Raw genomic sequence first — 9512 nt, 5'->3', positions numbered from 1 at the left:
TTGAGACCATCCTGGCTAACACGGTGAAACCCCGTCTCTACTGAAAAATACAAAAAACTAGCCGGGCGAGGTGGCGGGCGCCTGTAGTCCCAGCTACTCGGGAGGCTGAGGCAGGACAATGGCGTGAACCCGGGAGGCGGAGCTTGCAGTGAGCCGAGATCCGGTCACTGCACTCCAGCCCGGGCGACAGAGCGAGACTCCGCCTCAAAAAACAAACAAACAAACAAACAAACAAAACTGACACATTTTATAATTATTACCATTTTGTAGACAGGAAAACAGAGTTAAGACAGTTTTATAAATGTATCCAAGGTCATATAGCTATTATATTTTGAAAATATGACTTTCTGTCCCCAGAGCTTACATGCTTAACCCTTTCCTCTAGACTGCTCTATAAAGTACAAAAATGGTAGTCACCCTCCTTGGAATAATCGGAGGAAAGAAAAATCAATAACTAAGTAAAAGTTGTATCTCAGCACCAGATCCAATCTCAATTTCAAGTATCCATTTAGCCTTGAATAGCATTACTGTGTTTTGAAAACCAAAATCCGTTGAGAATTTTGTGGTCCACTATCTTTTACAAAGCAGATACTCTATTGAATAGTAAGCTCCGAACTGAATTTCTGTACCTGTAATCACTTTATTTGTTTACAAATATTTGTTATTGACTGAATCTGCATACAATACCCAGTGAGCAATGGCCTACAGCATCAAGGAATAAATTCAAGTCCTCCTTAAGGATCCCACACCTTACCCCAGTTTCTCAGCTTTATGTGGCAACTAAGCAGAGCGCCGCTGCTGACTTAGTTATTACTCAGCCTTATACTTTGTCTCCTAATAGAGGAGTATATGAATTATCTATTAGAGTGTGTGGCCCTTTGCCAAAAGGACATGATGTTACTAATAAAATTCTTATTGTGGTTCAAGTCTCACAATTCCCCTGCCTAGAGGCAGGGGAACGTATTCTCAATAGGGAGGGTTTGGTAGCACAGAAAAAACTGTTTTTTGGGAAACTTTAGTTTCTAATCAAAAGCCCTTATATTCATTGCACATTAATGAAATAGTTTTTAAAGGGTTAATTGATACGGGGTGAATATGTCTATTATTTGTTTAAATTAGTGGCCTATACAATGGGAAAAAAGACAAGTTTCAGTTATACTCACTGACTTGGGTGCTGCTTCTATGGTTTATCAAGACATAGAACCTTTAACCTATGTCGGTCCTAAAGGTCAACAAGGTCAAGTGTTTTTTTTTATTTTTATATTGTTCCTATCAATATTAATTTTTGGGAACAAGATCTTTCACAACAATTTGCTGCTTTTTTAAACATTCCTCATATTTCCTCAGCTGCCAAAAATATGATGTTCAAAATGGGCTACAATCCTTTAAACTCATAGCCACCACTCCTATTTAGGTGAAACAGTGACCATTATTTAAAGAAATACTTAGGACTCTAAAAGAGTAAGTCAAAAAACAAATGGCCGAGAGGAATATAAAGCCACGTATTTCTGCATGGAATTCCCATCTTTGTCTTGTCTTAAAACTATAAATGTTTACATTAAACCTAGGGAAAGTTTACAGCCTGGTCTTCCTAATCCTGCCCTTATCCCACAAAGTTAAAAATTAATGGTCATAGATCTCAAAAATTGTTTTTTCTCTATTCAGTTACAACCTCAAGATTGCAAAAAGTTTGCCTTTATTATTCCTAAATATAATAATGGACAACCCATTCAAAAATATCAGCAGAAGCTTCTTCCTCAGGGTATACTTAATAGCCCTACTATATGTCAAAAATTCATACATAGGACTTTAAATCCAGTAAAGAATCAGTTTCCAACTATGTTAATTTATCATTGTATGGATCTTCTCTGTCCCTGTTTTTAATAATTCTCAGCCACTTTCTCGATATCAATGGAAAGTTTTACCTCAAGGTATGTTAAACAGCCCTACCTTATGTCAAGAACTTGTCCTTCTGCATCATTACAAACTCAGCTTGCTTTCTATTCACTTAAAATTGCCCCAGAAAAAATGCAACTGGATTTTCCTATTCAATGTTTAGGTTATATCTTAGGAGCACAAAATATTCGACCCCAAAAAATTCAAAGTCGACGTGATCATTTCAAAATATTAAATGACTTTCAAATGATGCGTCCTGTTTTAGGAATATAACATCTTTTTTCTATTCTAGAAGGAGACAGTCACTTGGACAACTCACGCCATTTAACTCCTTTGGCTTTACAGGAACTCCAGCTTGTAGAAGAGCAACTTTAAAAGGCCCCTTCCTAATGTTTCCTTTTCTTTTTGTTTATTTCATACTTTACATTCTCCTACAGGAATGATTCATCAGACCAATTGGCCGCTGGAATGGATCTTTTTGTTCAATAAAACATCTAAACACTTGGCTACTTATATCAATCGTTTAGCTGAACTCAGGACGGCATCACTGTCGACAACTTTGGGGAGGAGATTCTTCCTTAATTATCTCTCAATTCACTCATAGTCAGATCACTTATCTTCTTGCAACTTCTGATTCTTGGCAAGAAGCTTCATCAATCTTGAGTTACAGTTTATACTTATCCCTCGGTGCAACAGGGAGAATTGTTTGCTATTCTCATGGTCTTACTTGATTTCCCTACTACTGGTTGTGACATTGTTAGTGATTCTCAATACGCTGTTTAGGTTACTTATTATATATATTTCTCAGGCCACTTTACCTCTTTGTGCTACTTCTTCTCTTCAGAAATTCTTTTCTTTGTTATCCTTTACTTTGAGCCAACGTCGAGCTCCTTTATTCATCACTCATCTTCGTTCTCATTCTCAACTTTCTGGACCATTAGTTCATGGTAATACTCAGATTGATTTGCTTTTAATCGGCCACCTACATGCTGCAGAACAAAAATATACTCTACATCACACTAATAGTTCTGGCCTTCAACGACGGTTTCATTTAACTCATAAACAAGCTCGTTCTCTTATTCGAGCTTGTCCTTCCTGTGCTCCTTTGAGCATTCCATCCTTCCATCCTGGGGTTAATCCATGAGATGTCCCTTCTTTTGGACAATTAAAATGTTCATCATACCATTGATACCTTTTCTCATTTCTGTTATTACTCATCTCTTAGTTTGTTTTGCCATCATGGGCATTCCTCTTATACTTAAAACTGATAATGCCCCTGCTTATGTCTCTCATAAATTACAAGTTTTCTTACAGCAATACAATATTCAACATATCAGCCGTATCCCAGGCAACAGTCAAGGTCAAGCCATCATTAAGCGCGCAAATTTAACCTTAAAAACTCAACTGCTAAAACAAAAAGGGGGAAATGAGCCCCCCAAAAAACCAGATTTTTTTGAAGGTTAACCTTTCTACCTTAATTTTTTTGATTTTGAAGGTTCTTTTTACCTTAATTATTTTTTGAATCAATGGAGACAATTGCAAGACTCTGCTGTCGTAACCCATCTTTCCTCACCTCCCTCGGTGATAGTCCCCGCTGACAATTTAAAGATTTGGTATCCTAATGAAGAAGGTAAGTATGTTCAAGGGCAAGTTCTAAAACAGGGACGGGGCTATGCTCTTGTCCTTACAGGGAGCGAACCTGAGTGGTTTCCTACAGGATGATTGAAACGCTGTTGAAAAGAAAACTGGATTCAGCATGCATTTCTTCCTTTGTTGGATGTGCCTCGGCGGGGGACTTATTTCCCTTAGTGAGGCTTTGTATGAATATTGCACTTATATTCCCTTTCCACCCTTTTATCAGGGAGTCGCCTGGGGAGAGGCAGAAATTAAGGTTTTCACCAATGACACTACTTGGATGCCGTCCCCCTATATAGACAAGGACAATATAGAACGGAAAACAGGAATTATAAACAACACATACCAATTTGGAGTGGAAGAACTTCCAATATGCATGGGAAATAGTTCTCATTGTCTCCGAAAATCGCATGAAGCCTGGGTTGTTCGCTATAATCATAGTCATGTGGCTGCTAATACTGTTATTATAATCATACTGTATATAGTAATGAAACTATTCCTAGTTTTTTACCTTTTTGTCCTATTCCAGAGGTTTCTCCTAATATTGATGTGCTGGAGTGGCAACAATGTCGGGGAAATAAACCCCGGATTTTATTAGAATACAATGGGATGCAAATAACTGATTGAAGTGTGCATGGTGATTTTCTTTTTTTTTTTTTTTGAGATGGAGTCTCGCTCTGCCGCCCAGGCTGGAGTGCAGTGGCCGGATCTCAGCTCACTGCAAGCTCCGCCTCCCGGGTTTACGCCATTCTCCTGCCTCAGCCTCCTGAGTAGCTGGGATTACAGGCGCCCGCCAACTCACCCGGCTAGTTTTTTATATTTTTAGTAGAGATGGGGTTTCGCCGTATTAGCCAGGATGGTCTCGATCTCCTGACCTCGTGATCCACCCGTCTCGGCCTCCCAAAGTGCTGGGATTACAGGCTTGAGCCACCGCACCCGGCCAACACGGTGATTTTCAAACAAAATTTAGTCACATACCTTTGAAATGGCACCGGGTAAATAAAAATATTGCTGCTAACAATAATGAAACCTTGGTATGGCGTGAAGGAGGCCTAAGTTCAGAGTCATCTTTGGAAGTTGTTAGCTGCAGGCGATGCCATTAGCATTTTTGTGGGGAATATGCCCCTTAATCTTTCTAACCCGAATAACTCCTTTCATATTCAGTTACATCGAAATACCTCCTGATATATTATTGCTTGTGTCTGTAAGCCCTACCTATTATTAGCAGGGAATTTGACATGGAATAATGATATGGGGATTGTTAATTGTACAGATACGTGTACATTTTTGTCTTGCCTCAATCATTCCTGGTGGCACAACTTTACTGAGGATATTTATATCCTCAGGACTCGTAAGGAAATTTGGCTACCTGTTAACCTTACGCGACCATGGGGGGCATCACCTCTTGAGACTTATATTTGGACTTCTCTCCAGCGAACCCTCCATGCCCTTGGACTTATAATTGCCTCGGTGATGAGCCTTGTCACCATCGTCTCCACTGCGGCCATAGCAGGGTTCGCTCTTCATCAAAGCATACAAAATGCTGAATTTGTGCAGCAATGGCACGAACAATCTCACCGGTTATGGCTTCAACAACGAAACATTGATTCTCAAATTGCTGAAAGATTGGACAACATGGAACATGCCTTGACATGGCTTGGAGATCACCTCACTGTCCTCAGTACTTGGATAACATTACAATGTGATTGGAACTCCACTCAATTTTGTGTAACGCCTATGCTTTTTTTTTTTTTTTTTTTTTGATACGGAGTCTCGCTTTGTCGCCCAGGCTGGAATGCAGTGGCGTGATCTCGGCTCACTGCAAGCTCCGCCTCCTGGGTTCATGCCATTCTCCTGCCTCAGCCTCTGAGTAGCTGGGACTACAGGCGCCCGCCACCTCGCCTGGCTAATTTTTTGTATTTTTAGTAGAGACGGGGTTTCACCGTGTTAGCCAGGATGGTCTCGATCTCCCGACCTCGTGATCCACCCGTCTCGGCCTCCCAAAGTGCTGAGATTACAGGCATGAGCCACCACGCCCGGCCAACACCTATGCTTTTTAACATCTCTCAAAATTGGACCGTAATCCAAAAATTATTAATAGGCCATAAAAATATTAGTTTGGACATCCAAGAGCTCACTCAGAACATTTCCGAAGCATTTCGACAACAATTACATGTGTTGTCCGGAACTGTAACCCTTCAGGAGCTGGGTCAGCGCCTTGCTGCCTTTAACCCATAGACCCAGATGAAGACATGGATTTCTACAATCTCTGGAAGTATATTGCTTTGGGCACTTGGATTGGGTCTACTTCTTTTGGTGATTCGATGCTCCCTCCGTTGCCTCCAAAAACAAAAGAAAACACAAGAACAAATATGGGCTACCTTTTTAGGATTGAGGCAAAACAAAAAAAAAGGGGGGGAAATGCAGGGGCCTTTGAAAACAGTATGCTGAGAATAGATAGGGCTCAAGGACAATATCTCCAATTGAACTTTTAATGAACTCCTATAGGCGCCAAGAAGGCGGGCAGACAAAGAAGAGCATAGAAACAAAGAACTGAGTAGAAGGTTACATGTGGGAAAAGAAAGTTTGTTTTGCATTGCATTCTTTCTGCTGACGTGGGGTTTATGGAGTATAAAAGTGCGGCGGAGGCTCTGGGCGTGGCCGCCATGTTCTCTGTGTGTCTTTGTCTTTTGTGTGTTCTTTCATTCTCCACCACCCCCGGCACGGACCCCAACAAGCAATGCTGGGTGGAGCCTTGGCAGGCCGCATAGGAGAATCACACTGTAGACTTTTAGGATTCTGGTGTAAAGCCCTGACATTGTCTGCGGATAATTACTCTTTTTTTTTTTTTTGTACTTCAACATTTTACAACAATAGAGAGTAGCAGAAAATACTACATGCTAACACGGACAATATGATACACGACTTCGTGGGAGAAGTTAGCAGGGAGCACGTGGCAGAGGCCACAGGTTTAGACTAAGAGCCTTTCAATGGCCTGCTGAATGGATTGAACTGCTGTTTCAGTTGTGAGCTTTCTTTGATGGTGACAGAACAGGTGATGACAGGCCTGGAGACCCCACAGTCTCTCCCCAGGGCCTGCTTCGAGCGCACAAATACGTAGGGCACGTTCTTGTCTTCACACAGCAGTGGAGGTGCAGAATGATCTCCAGTGGCTCGGTGTCTGCAGCTATCACGATGAACTCAGAGATGCCCCCATTAAGGGTTTTGGTGGCCTCTTTGGCTCCTTTCTGAAGCTGCTTGTAGTTACATGACTACTGAACGAGCTCCAGTGGTTTCTTGGTGAGGTGGGCATCGGCGAGGGGCTAGGCCTTCGGATTCACATTGGTCTCAGTCATGGCTGTGGTTCCGCGGGCTCGGCACTCCTAGGGCAGCGCAGCTGAGGTCTGAGAAGCGCTTGCCTCCACCCAAACTCTTCTTTTGACAACCAGCTTTTGGCTTGCTACTGGACAGTATTAGGGACTGAATAATTAACCGGGGACCACCAAGTTACTGCATGACCTGAGCTGCTCATCACGAACTCAGTGTTATCTGACCTACCAAGCCATAAAGTGTGGCATACAGAGTAGCATTCCATCATCATGCAATGACTGTGCCAAAACTCACAGAATGAGTGGACTCACAGAATGCCTTATCCACTGTTGTGGCGATAGAGAAAGCTCTGTCTACCAGGTCTCTGGTTTAATAAAACATGACTAGAATGACTCTATCTTAAGGTGAGTAGCTAGGCACTCACAAGGCACCTGTAAGGTTGTTATGGTGTGAAAATAGCCACATTCTAAGCTGACCACCAATTATAATTGCAGAAATATTTATGATCATACGGGACATCTCCCACCAAGCCTGCAGAATGTCCAGATATCCTAAGAGTGCAGCCCACTTTACTCAGAGAGAACCTTAATGAGCAGGCTTGGGTTGAAGGATTAATGGTCACTGATAGCACCAATAGCCTTACCTTTAGTGAGCACATCTGCACATTCCAGGTTTAATTGTAGCTCCTTAAGAGTTTCTGGTACAGCGTTCCTCCTTCTGCTTTCTGAGGCTGCCTTATTCTGTAACAGAGTAGATTCTGATAAACTTGCTTCTTTCACTGTGCTCAGTGACTCCCCTCAAATTCTTTCCTGTGTAAGATCTAAGAACCCTTTCATGGAGCCTGGACTGGAACTCCTCTTTTTCCTGTAACAATGGCATTGCTTCGGATGAAAGTACCCACTTCGGCCGGGCACGGTGGCTCAAGCCTGTAATCCCAGCACTTTGGGAGGCCGAGACGGGCGGATCACGAGGTCAGGAGATCGAGACCATCCTGGCTAACATGGTGAAACCCCGTCTCTACTAAAAAATACAAAAAAAACTAGCTGGGCGAGGTGGCGGGTGCCTGTAGTCCCAGCTACTCGGGAGGCTGAGGCAGGAGAATGGCTAAACCCGGGAGGCGGAGCTTGCAGTGAGCTAAGATCCGGCCACTGCACTCCAGCCTGGGTGACAGAGCGAGACTCCGTCTCAAAAAAAAAAAAAAAAAAGAGAAAGTACCCATTTCACAGTAAATGAGGTACACCGTGGGCCCATGCTCATGGAATTCATGGGTCATGCTGTGTTCTCCATCATCCTAACAATTTTGGTTCTGTTTTTCTGGTGGAACTCAGACTGAGACAAATATATAGTGAAAGGTAAGTCTTCATTACCCCCTTGACTTCAAGTCCATGTTCCAGAGGAAGCCACCGCCATTTCCTTGTGTATCCTTTCTAGAGAGATTTTCATAAACATATTTGTATGTACACATTGTCAGTTAAAAGAGTCAAACTGTACAATATTTGAAGAGGTTTATTCTGAGCCAGAAGTGAGTGATCACGGCCCAAGGCACAGTCCCAAGAGGTCCTAAGACCCTGTGCCCACGGTGGTAGGGCTACAGCTTGGTTTTATACTTTTTTTTTTTGAGATGGAGTCTCACTCCGTCAATAGACTGGAGTGCAGTGGCACGATCTCAGCTCACTGCAACCTCTGCCTCCTGGGTTCAAGCAATTCTCTGCCTCAGCCTCCTGAGTAGCTGAGATTACAGGCATCTGCCACCACGCCCGACTAATTTTTTTTGTACTTTTAGTAGAGACGGGGTTTCACCATCTTGACCAGGGTGGTCTTGAACTCCTGACCTCGTGATCCACCTGCCTCGGCCTCCCAAAGTGCTGGGATTACAGGCGTGAGCCATCGCACCCGGCAGGTTTTACACATTTTAGGGAGAAAGGTCATAGACGGAGTCAAAGATTTTCTGATTGGCATTTGGTTGAAAGAGTTATTATCTAAAGACCTGGAATCAATAGAAAGGAGTGTCTGGGTTAAGATAAGGGAGACCAAGGTTCCATTTTATTATTTTTTTTGACAGGGTCTCTGTTGCCCAGGCTGGATTGCAGTGGCACAATCTGTGGTTTACCGCAGCCTCAGCCTCTTGGGCTCAAGGAATCTGCCCACCTCTGCCTCCTGAGTAGCTGGGACGATAGGCATGTGCTGTCATCACGCCCAGCTAAGACGGGGTCTCCCTATGTTGCCCAGGATGGTGTGGAACTCCTGGGCTCAAGCAATCCACCCACCTCGGCCTCCTAAAGTGCTGGGATTACAGGCTTGAACACCACCATCCTGGCCATTCTTATGCGGATGCAGCTCCAGGCAGCAGGCTTCAGAAAGAATAGATGGTAAACGTTTCTTATCAGAATTAAAAAGGTGCCAGACTCTTACGTTCTCTCCTGGATCAGGAAAAGATGTGGAAAAGGAAGGAGATTCTCTACAAAGTAGATTTCCCCCAGGAGACAGCTCTGCAGGGCTATGTAAAACTACGTTAAAGAAACGCATGTCTGGGTAAAATACTTCGTTTTCTTCCAGGGCCTGCTATTTGTCATGTGATGTATTTTAATACTACAGTCTGTTTGGTCAGCCTTAAGGTGTCTGTTTTAATGGCGATGCTGGTCAGTTATACC

General features: G+C 43.0%; 1 pseudogene; it reads right to left on the bottom strand.

Moving 5' to 3' along the window:
• Positions 1–392: 392 nt before the first annotated feature.
• LOC103239458 (NHP2-like protein 1 pseudogene) lies at positions 393–7762 on the bottom strand (annotated as a pseudogene).
• Between the last annotated feature and the right edge of the window lie 1750 nt (positions 7763–9512).

This window comes from Chlorocebus sabaeus, chromosome 11 (genome assembly GCF_047675955.1).
Source record: "Chlorocebus sabaeus isolate Y175 chromosome 11, mChlSab1.0.hap1, whole genome shotgun sequence".
Taxonomy (NCBI): Eukaryota; Metazoa; Chordata; class Mammalia; order Primates; family Cercopithecidae; genus Chlorocebus; species Chlorocebus sabaeus.
The sequence above is the reverse complement of the archived record's forward strand: the minus strand, read 5'-3'. Positions and strand labels throughout refer to the sequence as shown.